Source organism: Podarcis filfolensis, assembly GCF_964270895.1.
Source record: "Podarcis filfolensis genome assembly, chromosome: 2".
NCBI lineage: Eukaryota > Metazoa > Chordata > Lepidosauria > Squamata > Lacertidae > Podarcis > Podarcis filfolensis.
Window position 1 is genome coordinate 40,631,725 of NC_139605.1, and position 18,094 is coordinate 40,649,818.

The 18,094-nt window shown below is 44.8% G+C and overlaps 1 protein-coding gene and 1 long non-coding RNA gene across 2 annotated transcripts in view; one reads left to right on the forward strand and one right to left on the reverse strand.

The window, feature by feature from the left end:
• Nucleotides 1–18,094, reverse strand: part of LOC310757703 — a 421,645-nt gene that overhangs the window by 311,689 nt on the left and 91,862 nt on the right. The window lies entirely within an intron of this gene.
• The window catches only part of EEFSEC (eukaryotic elongation factor, selenocysteine-tRNA specific), a 263,572-nt gene that overhangs the window by 230,450 nt on the left and 15,028 nt on the right, over nucleotides 1–18,094 (forward strand). The window contains exons 13-14 of the mRNA XM_083603068.1: nucleotides 1,200–3,826; nucleotides 4,198–4,790. The gene's annotated coding sequence lies outside the window, so the exon portion shown is untranslated. The remainder of the gene's footprint in view (nucleotides 1–1,199; nucleotides 3,827–4,197; nucleotides 4,791–18,094) is intronic.

Consider the following 18,094-nt stretch of genomic DNA (forward strand, 5'->3'; position numbering starts at 1 on the left):
GGACCTTGGGACCCTCTGGTCCTCCAAAGAGTCACATCACAACATGCACAGTGAGAGTTCGCATAGCAGTTATCCACTCATTCCCCACCGCTTGGCACTTGATTTAGTTTATTGTGCAGCACTCGCCTAAAAACTAAATCCCAGTGAATTTTCCTCAGTGTTATTGCAGAAGTTATCGAGAGTGATAGATGCCTGAATGTGAACACAGGCTAGCCTAGATAAAGCATATCAAGCTCGGAAGATTTCATTTCACCCAGACACTGATCAGAGGCTGTAGCTGAAATAAGGGACCTGCCCACTTAACTCCTGTCTCACCCCACAGAGGCCAATATATTAAGAGAGAGAAAAGGGTGGGCAGAGGAATTGTTGAGAAACTTGTGATATGCAAACATTATCTGTCTCTAAAATATTGGTCTGTTCCACAGCAGCTAGGATTTGGTCTCCCTGTCAATGGATTAGATGCAAGGGATCTAAAACAAAATGCTCCTACAAAGAAAAATGAAAAGCTAGCCTTTTCTTTCCCAAATGCAGGCTGAGCAACCCAGCAAATTCTTTTTTTCAGGTTAATCTACACTTTTACAACCTGATAACAGGCCGGAGCTTTCTTCTAACCACCCTTGATTGAATTTGGAAGGTTTCTTCCCAAGAGGAGAACCTGTTCGGCTTTTATTTCTGTAAACATGATTTAGTGCATACCACGCACACTTACTTCCAGTTTTGTTTTGTTCTGAATTTTGGAATTGTGTGTGTGTTGGTGTTTTTATTTATTATTAAGCTAGTAGTTTTTTTATATAAAAAATAAAAATCAATTTCAACAGCTGGAATTAATTTTCCTGTTCCTGAGTCTTCACTCGGGCCTGTCACAGAGCAGGAGGCTTTCTATTAGCATAAACATAACTGAAAGCTCTGGTATTTGCATTAATGTACTTTTAACAAGTTGACAGGCTTCTGGCACATATTCCTGAGATCTGAGAAGCAAGGGGTGGCGAGGGGGGAAGGCTGCATTATACCTTACACTGGCTGGATTGTACGAAGCTGTCAGGTAAAAGAACCCAAAACCCTCAGGTTTCTTTTCCCACTACAGAAAATGTGGGGCAAAGTATCCACTCCTAAGCAGGTGCACAAATCTGACTCTGTGTGTGTGTGTGTGTGTGTGTGTGCGCGCGCACGCTTGCACACTAAAACTCCTTGCCGCAAAGCTCCTCCCCACCTGAGGAGTGCTGAAGTCCTTACAACTGAGATCATGGATGAAGGGTAGTATACAAAGTTGAATGAATGAATGAATGAATGAATGAATGAATGAAGACTTGCACATTAGGCTTGCTGGAGGCACTCCTAACACAAAGTCTCTCCTTTTGTTTGCTGGTTAGAGTTGTGTGTGTGTGTGTGTGTGTGTGTGTGTGTGTGTGTATATACATACATACTATATAGATGGATAGTATACATACTATATACACATACATACATACATACATACATACATACATTCTGTGTGTGTGTGTGTGTGTGTGTGTGTGTGTGTATCCCTCGCAGACCACATCGCCTGGAGACAGGCAGTCAAGTCATGTATCCATAGCAGCGACCAGAGCAGGAATGTCTGCTGGGAGGAGCACAGAGAGAAGAAATGCCATGGTGCATCTGCAGCGACAGAACTGGATACCTTCATCTGCCCCAGCTGCAACAAAACATGTCTTTCCCACATCAGCCACAGCAGGCACTGCAACCTTCCAAAAGCTTGACCTCACCCCCAAAGGCACACTCCTCCATTGTTTCCTGAGGCAGACAGTGGCCAACATCTATCTATCTATCTATCATCTATCTATCTATCTATCTATCTATCTATCTATCTATCCAGAGAGAGGGGTGTAACTCGAGCCCCAATATATTTCAGAAGATATTGCAAGATATGGGGTTATTTAAAAATTGAGCAGCATTCTTCGGTGCATTGAAAACTGGTGGTGCTATTCAGGGCAACTTCCAGGAGCCACATCTCAGTGGTGGGTGGGGCTAGAGGCTAAAGCAGGTGGAGCAGCAAATGTAATTTTTCTCTTTGTACATTAGAGTTACTTCTGTGCACTTACACGCCCCCTGTCTTTCATCCAAAGAAGCAGGAGGCATTATCAGAGTTCAGGGACACATTCTAGCCAGGCAAAAAGGAAGGTGCAAAGCAAGGGAAGTGAGGAATGTGGGCCAGGAAGAGTCCCAAGGGTCAAACAGAGAAGCTTGGAGGACCACATTTGACCCCTGGGCCTCCCACCCTATTTTAGACCCCCTAGGTGTGGGCAAGGCAGAATATGGTTTTGCTTTAGTAGCTTCCATAGTTTCAGCCTCATAGTTTCACCCACAAATGCAAAGATGGCAACACCTCAGGAAATGTTCCGCTTCATGTTTCCAGTCCTTCTTTGCATCTCACATTGGTGTATATGTTAGCCAGGGCTATGGTGCCTCTTTTACCTTCCACCTTCACCTTTCCCCATGCACTGCGAATCCAATCTGCAGGAACTGAGGCCCCCTCAAGCCCTGGAATTCTGTCAAAGTACCTGAACTGTAACGTGAGGCGTCCATTCTGTTGCAGCCCTGGGATCACCGCAGTCCTGGCTCACAAATAAGGCCTGCCCATGTGTAGGCAAACACCAACAGCTGGGCTAGATAACATGCAGATTATAAAGTTACTCTGTGGTGGCCCTAAGCCAATGGAAAGAAGGCCTTAAGCTATCAGACATGAGGCTGAAGTTGGGCTTGGCAGGAATACCCGAGATCCTCCAAGTTATTTTCATAAGGTTTGTATATGTCCCCTTTTGAACAGCTTATTTGTTGAGCGCCCGACCCAAGCATATACACAGAGTATTTTCACATTAATGCCAAGAAAAATGAAGCCTGGAAAGTGCCCTTTTAATTCTGTGGAGTATAAGCAGTAACAAGGCCTTCTGCACGGCCAGATCCATTGCAATATTTGCTAATATTTCTACTGTTGTATAAACACTTGTCCAGATTTTCTCACTGCCCTGAGAAGTCTCCAATATATATTAGGCAAGGAAATACCTTACTCATTTGTTACTGTTGTGAGCTTGAGGAGAGGTACAAGTGTGTGTGAAAATGAAGAGAGCCATATTTAGGAAGAAAAATAATAATGATGAAACCGGATAAAGGCTATTTCTTACATTAATTTAGGATCAGATGGGGAAATAGTATTATTCCCCGTGTAACAGGGCTTTATCGATAAGCACCAGCCTATGATGAAAAGTAGAGGCAAAAGCAGCCATCAATGGGAGAGAACACGGGAAATGAAATGTGAAATTTCACTGAGTAAAGTATTGATGATGCGTGAGGAGGAGGAAGCAGCAAGTCTGTACTTCTTGACAAGACTGAAGGGATTTAAAAAACAAACAATGAGTTGATCCAGGATTGGGCAATCCAAGAATGGTGAAAACCCCGTAAGAGTGAAATTGGAAGACAACAAAAGCCACATTCATAGACATGGAGGGGGAACAATGGGTTCTTGATCGGTGGGGGTAGGACCTTTTCCAGACTGAGCACCACCTTCCCTTCTAGGCAATATGTCTATGGTGGGCCAGGCAATAAGCAAGTGAGGGGAGCAACAAATGTTCAATTTTTGGACAGCAGATTTATTTCTGCACACTCGTCTCTGTCCTGCATCCAAGCAAGGAAGAAGCATTGACGGAGCTCAAGGGCACATTCAAACTAGGGAAACGCAATCAAAGTGGGGCCAGTGAGGCGAGCCTTGAGGGCCAGAGAGAGAAGCCTAGAGGGCCACATTCCCCATCCCTGCTCTAGATTAAGAGCTGCAGTACTATGACAGCATACGGTAAACATAAATCAGAGGGCGGTGAAAGTGAAGCTATTGTAAAATACACAGTTCTGGAGTGTTGTGAAGTAGTATGAGAGGTCAAAAAGGTGGTAAGAACGCACAGAGAGAAAAATTTACACCAAAAAACAGTTCACTTATTGGCATTCATCTGTCTCGAAAAACTATTGAGTTTATAAAGGGATTGTTACAAATAAAATAAAGTAGATGGATTTCTGCATTCTCTCAAAATGGATGGGTTTGAGGAGACCCACAGCCATGCTTACATAAGAAGGGGCTTTTTGAGCTTTTTATGTTGATTGGTTGAACATATCTAACTGCTGTATTTTAAGTAATGTTGAAAAAGATATTATCTTGAAATATGATTGCAGGGGAGGAGATACAGAATACAGCCTTTTACTTCACAGCTTGTTTTCCGTTGCTTTCAAAAGCTCCCAGATTCGCCTGCTCACTTCTTCACAAGTACAACCCAGACCCAAAAGAAAAATCAACAGGTTGTATCCAATACTAGTCCTATACAAAGTAGGCCCAATGAAGTTAACAGATGTATCTAACTTAAGCTTCATTAATTTCAGCAGGTGTGTTCTGAGAAGAGCTTTTGTTAAGGAGAAGGGGGTTAATTATAAGAAGTTTTTTTTAAGGGCAAGCTACAAATTCAGTTGGGTGGAGCCAGCCACTGATGTCATAAAGCCAGTGGCAAGAATGTTCTAGAAGTGTGCTTGGCAGGCCAAACATCAGATCTCGTTAAGCTCTCTGCCCTCTTATCTCAAGGAACCCTTTCAGTTCCCATATACCTGCTTCCACAAACGGCAAGAACCAAGGGAGCCCTCCACCCCAGCAAACCAGAAATAGGCAGGTGAAGAAAACTGACAAAGAAACGGGGAAGAGCCGTGAGCCCAAAAGTGATGAAGCAACAGTTTTTCTAATCGAACAAACTGAGGCCTTCATCCTGCAAACCCCAAGTGTGAGTGCCCCCCATTATCAACCTCAATCTGGACATGGGCATGAGGGTGGGTAGAGTTGGAGGGGAAAGGGGGTGTTGTTGCTGTAGAAACGGGGAGAAAACAATGCAGGGGAAAGGAAAGGGCCTCCGGTTTAGAGATAGTGTCTTCTGGTGCCGTGCTGATTCATGAGCTTTAATCAGATCTCTGTTTTCTTTCCCCACCCGTATCTTTTGTGGGTGTCTGTTGCTGTTTTTTAAAGAATTTATCTTTCATGTCTGAGCTGGGTTTCCCCACCTTGTTGCTCTGCTGTATTGGAAGGGGGGAAAATACATATTTAAAAGCAAAGTACTCTCCTATGAAACCTGTCTTTGCTCTCTTTTCAGTGATAAGTGTCAATCTGTGCAAAATTCTCTGTCCCAACCCCAAATTAAAGTTCCACATAGAGCCTTGTTCCCACATTAACATTTTGCATTCTGTGCCCGCCCCCTTGATTCCTTCTTGTGCCACACAGCCCTGGTGTTGTTATGCAGGCCAACAACATTCATGGTTAAAAATACCGTGTATCGTAAGGATAACTTTCCTCAGCTGGCCAACCATAGAGTTCACTACTTGATGGCTCTTTTCTGGTTCTTAGCTGGCATAGCCTCCAACATTTCTCCCAATGAAAATAGGGACATCGTAAGGAAAAGCAGGGCATTCCAGTATCAAATCTGAAACCGAGACGGCTTCTGTAAATTTGGGACTGTCCTTGCAATATAGGGACACTTGGAGGGTCTGAACTGGCGGCTTGCCACAGAAAGTTATGTGGCCTTGAAATGACCACTTGGGCAAGTTTTGTTTGAATTCTCCTCAAGAGGCAAATATCTGACCAACTCACAAAGGCCAGACGCCTGCCCTTTATGCTCCTGCAGTCTCATCTGATCAGAATAAAACTCGTATGGACGTGAGTTGGTAGGAGTTTTGTGACCCATAGCAGCCTCTGTCGACTGCCAAGCATTCCAAGTGGAAAATGGGCTCCAGTATTAAGAATTTATTTGCTGGCTGTGGGCCCCTCTCTCTGATTCTTGTCCTACAGGCACTTTTAACAATGCAGAGGAGCTGCTTGATCATTGGGAAGTTTGTGTGCTGAAGGTGCTGAGCTGTGCACAGCTCCTTTGGCTAAGCTTCTGTGTAAACATCATCTGTTGTTAATTCAGTCCAGAATTTTTGCAAACAAAATTTTCATTTCTCTTTCCCTCTCAACACAACCTCCCCTCCATCCACAAACCTGCCTTTTTCTTTTTCGTCTTCTCTCTCAATTATTATTTACATTCTTAGAAGGGAAGATTTTCATATGCAAATGACAAGAGCTATTTGAACAAGGTGCAAAGATTCCCTTTATGGTATAATATTATATCCTGGCAGCATATATTGGAGGAGCTCCACAATGCTGGATGTGGACATAAGAGATGCTGACCAGTCCAATAGGTACTTCAGAAAAGAAGCAAAGTGGAAAATGAGAGAGAGGGGTGGACAGCCAGGAAGTAACACTGAGCTGATTTGGATTTAACATTGCCCACCCTTTCCCATGTTATTTCATATGTGAATGTAAGGATCCAAACCTGCGTATTGTGAATTGTGGCTTGAAGCACAGCAGGGACTATTTGGACCTCAAAATAATTGTTTATAATTTGATATCTAAAGGATAGGGTGGGTGTTTGGGTTCCAAAGATGGCATGAAAGATTCCAAATGAAGGTGTGGTTGCTGGAAAAATCAGCTTCCAAAGCTAATGTACTATTTTGTTTAGCTGGTTGGATTGTATTGGTTGGATTGTATTGTTGGTTTAACAAGATAGATTTTTAAAAAGATTTAGCACTTCCTAGTAAAACTGCCTGAATGTGATGCAAAGACGTTTGGGTCATAATTTGGAGATGTTGAACCAAGCTGAACATAATGGGTATCTAAATCAAAAGCCTACCAGCGGGCTCATCAAACCCCCTGGTTCTGCTGCATGCAAACCAGGTGGTGGTGGGTTGTCAAGGCCAAACTGGAGAACTCTCAGGAAGAATTGATGGATCACAGGTTGTATAGTGCCTGAGCTAAGCCATAACCTTTCTCCTTCCTTGATGTGCTTGGTTTCTAAAGCCAGAAAATGTATATGTGTGGGGGTGGGGAGCAGTCAAACCTAATCATACACCAGTATAGCCTGAACTAGCACACCGTAGTAATAGTTGCACCATGTGATTCTGTGGATCATGTTGCTTAGCTCTTAGAGAAGGTCCTGAGGAGTAGGACTCTTAATAAGAAAAAAATAAAAAAATAAAACTTGCAAGATTTAGGAAATAACAAGCAGAATGACCGTGAGATCACATTGCCGTGTCCATCTTCTTTCTAGAAGGGCTTTAACATCCCTTATCAAGATATGTCAGAATTTGGACTGCAGGTTCTCCAGGGTAGGATAGAACTTATTTCTAATCAGTGCACAGCGCATAACTATGGTACCCTCTAATTAGTAAAGCACTTATCTCCTTAAGCCAAATGAAATACAGCAAGCACCAGCTCTATTGGGGTTATACCATTGTGCTGCATTCCGTTATGTGTGTGAATCAGGCCAGAGTGACCTGTTGCGATGCGAGGGTTTCTGCTTATTTTTGCACTAGAGGTCTGCTGGAGCAGGCTTCAAGGTACAGAACAGGCTATAGCTTTTCAGTAACAAACTGCTCCCCAAGAAACTTAAGTGGCAGAACATTCAGGGCGGCCTGAAGAGTGTAGCTCTTCACACAACCCAATACTAATGAGTGGAGTTCACGACCACAAGGTGTGATGATGGTCACCAGTTAAATGACTATATTGTTAGGGAAATTTGCAGAAGATAGGTCTGGCGATGACCATGACGGCTATATGGAATCTCCATGAACATAGGCAGCATGATACTGAATTCCCATTGCAGGTGGGAAGGTGGGGAACAACAGTGAAGGACAGCTATTTATTACCTTCATGCTCTGCTCAAAGACTTCCTGATAGTATCCCTACTATGGGAAGTGGGATGCTGGGCTTGATGGACATCTGACCTGGCAAAGTTGTCCCTAGTTTCTTATCCATTTAGTGCAACAGAAGCATTAGGACAGAGGCAGCCAACCTGTTGTTGAGTTCCAAGTCCCATCATATCAGGCCATAGACCACATTGGCTGGAGCTGATAGGAGCTGGAGCCTAACAGGTTAGCCACCCATGATTTAGGAGGTGGGACTTTCATTAGGCATTGACCTGCAATGGATGATATCCAGTGTTTGCTTGAAGGAGTGTTGTATCCTTGCTTTGTAGGACTGGCTGTGCACCTAAGGTCTGGAGCATCTCAGCACACCAAAGGGCCAGTTTCGCACATGAGCCTTCATGAGGGATCTTGCTACAGCTGGCTTTGCAAGGAAAATAGAAACCTTTCACAGGTCAAAATGCTCATTTGCATCACAAATGCCTGCCCCCCCCCCATGCACAGTTAGGTGGCATTGGCATAAATAGGAGGAGTTGGGCACAAAATCAGTTTAAGCCTAATGTGTGAAAGGCTTGAAGTGCACACAATTCAGGATAGACAATTATGTTTCATTCTGGATTGTTTTATTTGGTATTTTAATGCGTTGCTAAACACTTTGAGATTTTTTTCTTAAAAATATAAAGCAGTATAGAAATGAAATGAATAATAAAAATTAAATTAAATTGAAAAGTTGATGATTATAATATATAGATGGAGTCATATAGAATGGGGATTGGCCCAGAGAGCACTAGCTGATTTGTTCATTGCATTGAAACCAGAAGTCAGAGTGATCCAGAAATTCAGCAAATGTTCCAGAACCTGTTACTTGTTCCAGTTGTTGCAAAGTAATTTTTCCAAGATTGGTTGTGTGCTTTCCCAGACGTACAAAACAATACCATTGGGCAAATGACACTGTGCCCAAATAGCTCAGGATGTGGCCGGTTTGAGCTGCGTACACGAAAAAATGATGCAGAGGGGGGCCTCAGAAATAATTAGTTGGCGCTAATCAGTATGACAGGCCTGGGTTGTTGTTTTTTTAACATCATATGGAAGATAAGTCTCTGATGCCTGATTCTGTTCAGTTCTCTTCGAGGCTGTGATAAGAAGGTGGTTGCTTTGTCAGGGTTACTCACTCTCTTCTGAGCAGTTTACTCAGCCCTGAGCTCGTTTAGATAAGACAAACATCTAAGCGCCATTTCCGGAGATCCACGCCATGCTTTGCACTCAGGCAATGCTTAAACCTTGTGGTTGGTTACCAGAGACTGAAGCCAGTGATCTCGAAAACAGTCTTTTAAAGGCTCTGCCGTAACCCTTTCTGAATCTATATAAAAATCCTCCCTTCCAGAGAATCCCACCACCTCCGGTTCAGAGGAGCAGAAACAATTAGTGCCTGCTTTAATGTGCCTTGCATTACTGGTTCCCTGCCTCAAACACTTACACAGACTTTCTTCGGGGCAGTGAGGGGTCTAGCAAAATACTGTGCGTCATGCAGGAATCTTCCTCTTATTCTGTTTTATCCAGATCAGTGCGGAACCTAAGAACATGAGTTTGCGACATTGCTGATACAGATACCATAAAAGCATCTAAAAATAGTTTAAAGAACAGTGCAAATTAAGCATCTAAGGCAGAGAGCTTTTCATCCAGCCGGAAAATCCACTTTAATTGCCTAAGCCTAAGGTTCTGGTATGTGCTTGAATCCTTCCTGGAAAATGGCGACTGTCTGAGAGCACCCTAAGACTTAAGGAGGAGGAAGCTGACAGGCAGTGCCACCCTCTGGACTGGTTGTAAGATAGAGGGCAGGCAGGTGGGGCGGGTGGCTGATGTGGGCAGGCTGAGACCCCAATGGGCCTCCACTAAGTTCCACCATGACAGGGAGTGTTAGCACTTGCCTAGGTGCTGAAGAACGAATCTCTCTCTCTCTCTCTCTCTCTCTCTCTCTCTCTCTCTCTCGTCAAAGTCAGGTTGACCTAGCTGCTGCATTGCACCCACTCTCGCACAGAGCATCCACTGCCTCCGTCTCACATGAGGGAGCTGCAGTCAAATATTAAAAAGGCAGCAGGAGCATTAAATTATTCGCCAACAGAACACTGTCATCCCTCCCATAAAACTATTTTGACCTGTAGTTTTCTGTGGAGTCTATTGCTCTTAAATGTGCAATGAGAAAGGAAATTAAAAATTAATCTTTATTTCCATCTCAGCAGAAAAACCTTAATTCTCTGCATTGAAATTATACTCATAGTCCAGGACAATAAATTATAGTTTTAATTGCAGCTAGTCACGGCCAATCAAACTGGCAACCCCCGCCCCTGCCTGCCTTCTCTTTCTAGATTTCACTCCTCTATCCTAAAAAAATTCATGTAGTGATGGAGAGAGAGAAATACAAAAACCTAAGAAACCAGGACACCTGGCTTCAAAAGCAACTTTTTTTTTAATCCTCTTTCCCTCCTTGTCCCCCACCCCACCCCCAGGAAATTAGTCTGAGAGCTACAGGTCACAAGTTGCTCACAGTTCAGTGTTGCATGCAGATATAACATATATAGGTACTACTAAAGCACAATTTAGTGTGATGTTCTGAACTCTGCTCTCAGAGAGTGGATATTGGGAGACATCAACAAGTCCTTCTTCAGCAGCTTTCCAGCAGATAAGTGACCTAACCCCAGTGCAAATGTACCGCTTATCCATACATGGTGAATACAAACCATCATTTCACCATCCACTTTAAACTATAGTTTCATACTTGTAACAAATACTTAACCATGGTTTCAATAGCTAGATTAACCATGGTTAATGAAAACATTATAGCTGCGTAAGACCTTAGCATGGCCATTTAGATTGGTGTCAAATCTTGGATTCAGTTTTTGCTTTTTATGATAGTGGTTGATGTTGTCTCTTCTAGGCTGTGTTGATTCTGGCATTTTGTGTGTGTTCCCCATCTTTACAGGCTCTTGCATATGCACAGCTCACAGGCAGATCCAGGGAAAGTCTCTTGTGTATTTTGGCCCACATATTATGGAGATTTCCTCTCCTTACTCCCCACTTCTCTCTCTCTCCCTCTCCCACCCACCCTCTCTTTCCCCCCATATCAATCATTCCCCACCTTGAAAGCTTCCTTGGTTAACTGCTTATTTCAAAATCATTATTAATGAATTTGCTCAGGGATTTTGGAATTTAATTAGCCTCTTTTGAACCGCTCTCTTACCGTGTTTGACTAGAGAAACAGAAAATCCCTCCATGACTTGTTTGCTTTCCTCCTCCTTTTTATTTTCCGTCTAGAAGTGCAAAAATATAACCAGGGAGGGTGGGCTGTGTATGTGTGTATGTGTCATTGGTTGCTTGGAGCAGTTCATTTGGTTCAGTTTGGTGTTGCTTTTCAGGATATAAATTAGAAGGATCCCTGGAAGCAAGCTACTTGCTTTCTGAGATGAAGAGGCAAGATAACATTGCTTTTGGTAGAAGGCACAGAAACCTCATTTTGCACAGCTATATAGCATTTGTCAAGCTGATGACATGTTGGGACAGCCCCATGGTTATTATGGCAGCCATGAAGTCCCAAGCCATCCCAGAGCTAACCACTTTGGCTGCATTAGCTGAGCAAGAGGGATACTGCAGCTGCAGTCCAAGCCTGTGCCTTCGCTTAGTTGTTCCTCTTCCCACCCCACCCCACCCTCTTCGATTCCCCTTGACAAAGGTATCTGTCAGGAAGAGTCTCTTGCAAAGACAATGGACACCCTTGAAAAACAATGCACACCCTTCAGGTAGATTACCAGTGATTGCTCTTTTCAGGTGTGTTGCCTTTGCTTTAGCTTGGTGTGTAAGGAAAGTGGGTAAATGCAGGTTCTCGAGTTCTGGTGGATTTATGTTATATATCTTTGGTAGGGTACTTCCAGACAGGTGCATATTGTGAGATCAGTGCTGCTCATCCACACAAGCTTTCCATTTCTTTATTGCATTTATATTTGACCTTTTCTCCAAGGAGCTCAAGGTGCTGTATATGATTCTCCCTCTCCTCACTTAAACCCTACAACTGTTGATTCAAGCCTTGTCATTCAGAGGCATTTGGCACTCTCCAGGTGCCCGGCTTGATTCCTTGTTGGCCTCCCCCGTCAGCGACTCCCGGCAAGACAAGGCGAGGTCTTTATCGGCCGATCCTTCTTCAAACGTGAGAAGAACACAGCCACTCATCCTCCCTCACTCCCTGCCATCCCCAGGGAGGGGAAAGAGACAGACAGAAATGTATTTACATGCCTTTATTTCTGTCTTTCCTCAGTGCAGAGAACAACATGTCTGCACCCTCTGATACCCAGCTGCAGAGAGAGAATAACTCCACCCATGTACTTCCAGTACAGGGTCATGTGACACTCTGAGCTAACATCCGGTGCTCAGAGCACATAATAGACTGTCCCTGGTTCCCACGGTACAGTCCCATAACATAAACATCCTGTTTGGCTTTCCAGCCATCTGGAGCACTCAGCAGCATTGCTCCTTTTTCGTAACAACCTCCCCCAAAAGAATCAATGCGTGTTGCGGCATGCATAGCGTGATCCAGAGAAGAAAACAAACAGTTGTTATACACATAACACTCCCCTGTTGTTTCAGTTCCACCCTTGGAACTACCCGCCACTGGTTTCCCCAGTGTACCTCTCTGGTTGTCTGGCTTCCAAGGAATGAGTGCATCTGCATTACCTTGGCTAGCAACTCTCTGTTGTGTCTTTGTCTCTGACTTAGACACAGCTCCAACCTGTCCTCGGTTGTGTACAACAGCAACACACGCAACAGCTAAATTAGCATACTCTTCTGAGTACCTTTTGGGTGGTTCACCCTTTGTGACTCTCTCAGACCTGCGTATGAGGTGCTGATCCTCTCTGCTCACTGGTTCTGTCTCAGGACTCTTAGGAGAACCAGTTCCAACAGTAAACAGTGGTTCATCCTTCACCTGTGAAGGTCTATCCATTGTGTGAGATTTCCTCTCAATGACTGTGACAACAGAGCTCTCTGAGCTATCACTGTCGCTCTCAGTACCACTGTACTCGGTGAAATCATCATCATCAGAATCGTCCTCTGTGGGAAATGTGTGTACTATCACTCTCTCCTTTTCAGGAGCACTCTCTAGAAATTTTGTGAGAATCACCTGACCAGATTCAGACAAAATTACCCTGTAGAGACCCTTTTCATATCCCACAAAAATGCCTCTGGCATTCTTTACCCCACCTGGAGCTTCTGTTCTCACATGAGACCCAAAAACCTTGAAATGGGCAACAGAAGGTTTTCTCTGGAACAGCTTCTCAAAAGGAGAACTTCCCAACTCTTTCGAAACCTTTCTCACCCATGCATGACAAAACGACATGAGTGACTCCGCCCAGAACTCATGTGGCAGATGTGAACTAAGCAATTGCGCATTCATTCCCTTTTGCAATTCTTTGTCCACTGTTACACAGACACCCCTGTTCCACGCTTCCGCTGAAACAGCAACCTTGTGTCTAATCCCCTTCTTCTGCAGGAACCTCTGGAAATCCTGTAAAAGAAAAATCTGCTTCTCATCTGTCAAAAGACAATCAATGTTAGCATCATGCATGTCTTTAACCTTGTCACAAAACTCTTGAAACCTTTCCAAGGCTTCCTGTGGTTTCTTTAACACATAAACCCAGACAAAGTTAGAGAAATGATCCACACACACAAGATAAAATCTTGCATTGCCTCTAGATGGTTCTAGAGGACCAATCACATCAGCATACACCCGCTGAAATGCTCTGTCGACCCTGGCCACCTTCTTGGCGCTTGTTTTGGTCACACCTGCAAGAGAAATCAAGTTAGACTCAGAATTACATTCCATGTAATCACTTTGCTCAAAGTCCAACAAATACAGTCCACCTTTCTGTCTGGCAGAAAGATATAACTCTCCATCTTTGAAGATCTCGCAGCTCTTATCATCATAGGACAGTCTCAGTCCTTTCTTTGCAATCTGCGAAACACTCAGCAGATTGAACTTTAGTTCAGGAACCAAGTAAACATTGTTTATTGTCAAGTTCAGACTCTTAAGATAGACAGACCCTTTTCCGGTCGCTTCCAGCTCCTGACTGTTGGCCTGTGTCACAGCGAAGCTTTGCTTCTTAAACGATGAAAAGAGTCCTCTGTGTGGGGACATATGAACCGTCGCTGCAGTGTCGATAATAAACGCGTTCCCAACATCTGGCGTGGTTCCTTTCGCCATCAAAGCCCTTGCAGGTTCCACCATAGGCTTGGTATGACCTTTGCCTGACGCCTCAGGCTTTGCTGAGCGGCCCTTCGCTCCTTTTGGCTGACGTGGCTTCTTGCAGTTCCGCTGAAGATGCCCAGCCTGTCCACAATTGTAGCACTGTACAACGTTCAAAGCTACAGCATCCTTTCCAGTAGCCTCATCGGTGGGGGAATTAGAACTCCGTTCCTCCCTCCCCCTGTCCTTTACTTCCAGTGCAGCATGCTGGCTGTGTTCATCCTGAACCACGGCACTCAGGGGCACTCCCCCCTTCTTGGCATCCATGCTGAACTCAAGCCTCAGCTCTCCACTCTCGAGCTAGTAAAATCCCAAAAGCTCTTTTGAGCTGTTTTTCTGCCTCTCTCCCAGGCAGGCAATCTTCAAAGCTATCTCAAAGTCAAAACAACTTTCGCTTTCCCGGCTCTGACTGAGCCAGCCCCAGGTGTCAGTAGTTTTCCACTGCCGACTGTCGTTGCTTAGCAACCTTCCCCGGGACGGGAATCCTTATCTCACCACAGGAATTTCTGGTATGCAAGCCTTTCTTTCAGAGCTTGTTTTTCCAAACGCAGCTCTCTCGTGAACCAGAGAATAAATCAATCTGCATTCACACTTTTAGCCCGATATTCAGCATACCTTTTTGGGGCTCCGTTGCTTGGAAAACACCCCCTCTTGGGGCCAGCCGTCTGTTCAGCTTCTGGCTGCAATTGCAGACGTTATCTTCTTTCCTTGGTGCAGAGGATGGCACACGATCCATCAACCTCTCACCTCTCATGCTGATTCCCATGGATCAGATAACCAGCAGCGCTTGCTACCATAAGTTGATTCAAGCCTTGTCATTCAGAGGCATTTGGCACTCTCCAGGTGCCCGGCTTGATTCCTTGTTGGCCTCCCCCGTCAGCGACTCCCGGCAAGACAAGGCGAGGTCTTTATCGGCCGATCCTTCTTCAAACGTGAGAAGAACACAGCCACTCATCCTCCCTCACTCCCTGCCATCCCCAGGGAGGGGAAAGAGACAGACAGAAATGTATTTACATGCCTTTATTTCTGTCTTTCCTCAGTGCAGAGAACAACATGTCTGCACCCTCTGATACCCAGCTGCAGAGAGAGAATAACTCCACCCATGTACTTCCAGTACAGGGTCATGTGACACTCTGAGCTAACATCCGGTGCTCAGAGCACATAATAGACTGTCCCTGGTTCCCACGGTACAGTCCCATAACATAAACATCCTGTTTGGCTTTCCAGCCATCTGGAGCACTCAGCAGCATTGCTCCTTTTTCGTAACAACAACAACCCTATGAAGTAGGTTAAGCCGAGAGACAGTGGCTGGCCCAAGGCCATGAGAAGAGCCTGCCAGATCAGACCAATGGCCCATTCAGTCCAGCATCCTGGATTTACGCAGAGGTCAACCAGATGAGCTTCATGGCTGAGGGGGGATTTGAACCCTGGTCTCCCTGGTTGGTCCTAATCCAACACTCTGGCCACTGCGTAACACTGGCTCTCAGTATCCACGTAACATTGTTGGCATCCAAATGCCAACCATTTACCTGTTCCCTGGAAAATCTAGTAAGTTAGGGAAAATAATAATACCCAAAGTCTCTTGCTAAGGATCCATTCCTGTAGCTCTCTTAGTTAAAGTTTTTTCATATGCTGCGTTTTAGCTATTTGGGCTCTGCCCCCAAAACAGCCTGCATACAGTTCAAATATAGTCAAAGCAAAATGAAAATCAGAGGTACAGTAATCAAAATTCAATAAATTGCAACACAGGTGTCTGCTACAGGTGCTGCTTGCAGCAAAACAGAGTTAGTCCATAAGTAGCAGAAGCGATGAAAAGTCCTCATTGCTTAAAACCCTTGCTGTTGTTAGTGATACCTGCCACTTTAAATAGCCTTACATCTTTCCCTACAAACTTCTGATATTACTGTAAGCCTTACAACAAAGGGAACAGTAAGAAAGGCTAGTTCTGTTCCCCTAACAGTATACAGATGCTTGTATACTAAGACTGATGGCCTTTTAAGACTGCCCACTGAGATCTCAGTCACTCAGGCTAGAGCCACTCATGGTGCAGAGGAGGGAGAAAAACTGTACTTACATGACACTCTGAGTTAGGGACAATTTCTTCCCAACCCCATATATGGCAGCAACACAAATATGATAACAACATTAACTCACTGAGACTGTCAAGGGGAATTTTTCTTTTCTCTCTGGCCCGAGTCCACCCAAATCTGGTGTTTCGGCCCCAGTTGTAGGGCTGATACTCTACTTCCCAATCAGAAAAATTGGCAGAAGAAGCTTGTCTTTCCCCAAGAGGGGCAATGAGGTGGATTTTGCACTTAAGTGCTTCCAGGTATTTGGGTGTCAAGAGCTGTACAACCAGGAGCACACACTGTTAATTGTTCCGCCTCATTTTGCTGAGTGGCCGTGTGCCAGAGCGCCTGTGTGTCCCTGGTGAGTGCTTTAAATGGCACAGTGTTTACTTGGAGATTTGCCTAGGACATGCAGATTGCTTCGGCATTTGATGTCCCCATCTCTGCGGCTGCAAATTTCAGCTTCAGGTTAGGTGCTCTGCCTTCTTTGAACTGAAGCAGACGGACACCCTTTCTCACTCCAGCCCATTCCTCAACAGACACTGAAGAGCCAGAGACAAAGTGCTTGTGCGGCTGCCATTATTGTTGTCCAATTTACTTTATTGGATTATCTTTCTGACGGACGTTTATGAGTCACTGATGTTTTCCCCTGCCTCTGTAACTGAAAGGAAGACTGGCCAAGGGAAAGAAGAAAGCATAAGGGGAGGTTGATCTTAACCGAGATTTCTCTAGAAACATGCATTTGTCTTCACTGCCAGAGTCAGCACCAGGCACCAGCATCGTGGCACACCTGCTGTTTGAGTCCCAGGCCACAGTCGGGGACCCACTGCCAATATTTGGAGCCCCTGGTTCCCTCTACTCCTCTTCCTCCACTTTGCTCTTTCCTGTTGCTGCCTGCCTGTTCACCCTCTCTAAGCAAACAAGTAGTGAAATGAGTGAAGCCTGTCCATAAGCTGCGCCCTCTCCTGCTGAACTCAGAGATAGAGGCAAGCAATAAGGTGGCCATGTGTCCCGCTTTACAGAGGACAGTGCCCTGTTTGAAGGCATCCTCGATTTGAAGGGCAGTCTGATCTAAGGGTTGTATCACTGCATTCACAGAACAACTTCTGTGAGCGCAGTGGAACTGCGGCCCCCCCTCTCCCCCAAGCATGTCCTGCCTCCAGATCTGCTCTGGAGGGATAGTAGGACATTCTCTTGTGGGGTGTCAATTTTTTAACAAATTCCCTGCATCTTTGGTGCTCCCTCGTCACAAGAAACAACAGTCCATGTTCCCAACTGCAGGAAATGCTAGAATGCAATGGGAGGCTATGCCAGCGTGAAGAGTGAAGCTCCCAACACTGTGCAAGATTTGAAGACGGGATGCAATGGACAAAGAGTGCTGAGTGCTATGTCTATTGTGTAGAAGCATGCCTGGTCCCACAATGTAATAAATATAAATATGCATCGGCCTATAAGCTCCTCTGCCTTTAACACTGGCCACTCGCTGGGTGTGCTACGTGAAACCACAATTAATCAACCCTGCAACGGTTTCAATAGGGACTGACTTCCTCACATCAGAAATGGGTGCAGATAAAAATTTAACCGGAAACAGGATGTCACGTAGAACATGCAGCAGGTGCTTTCTATTATGCTGTTGCTTTGTTTATAAAATTTATATATCCCCTTTCTTCCATACTTCTCTCCCCACAATTTTCAAGGCAGTGTTGCCTTTATTTGGCCAGAGTTACAGATGCTGGAAGATCATTTGAAAAAAACAAAACACAAAACCTCAGAGTTGGAGTTTAGTGTTTAGTGCGGGAGGATGCTCTTTCAAACGTTGTGGCCGTGTCTTATGGTGCAAAACATCTGGAGTGGGAGATATAGCAAGTCAGGCAGCTGTAGTTTTACCTTTACAGTATTATTAAAAGTCCAGATGAGGATGTGCTTTTCCTGCCGACTACAAGACTTGCAACAGTGAGGTTCCTGGTATGAACAGGACAGGCCATTTGCTTTGGCT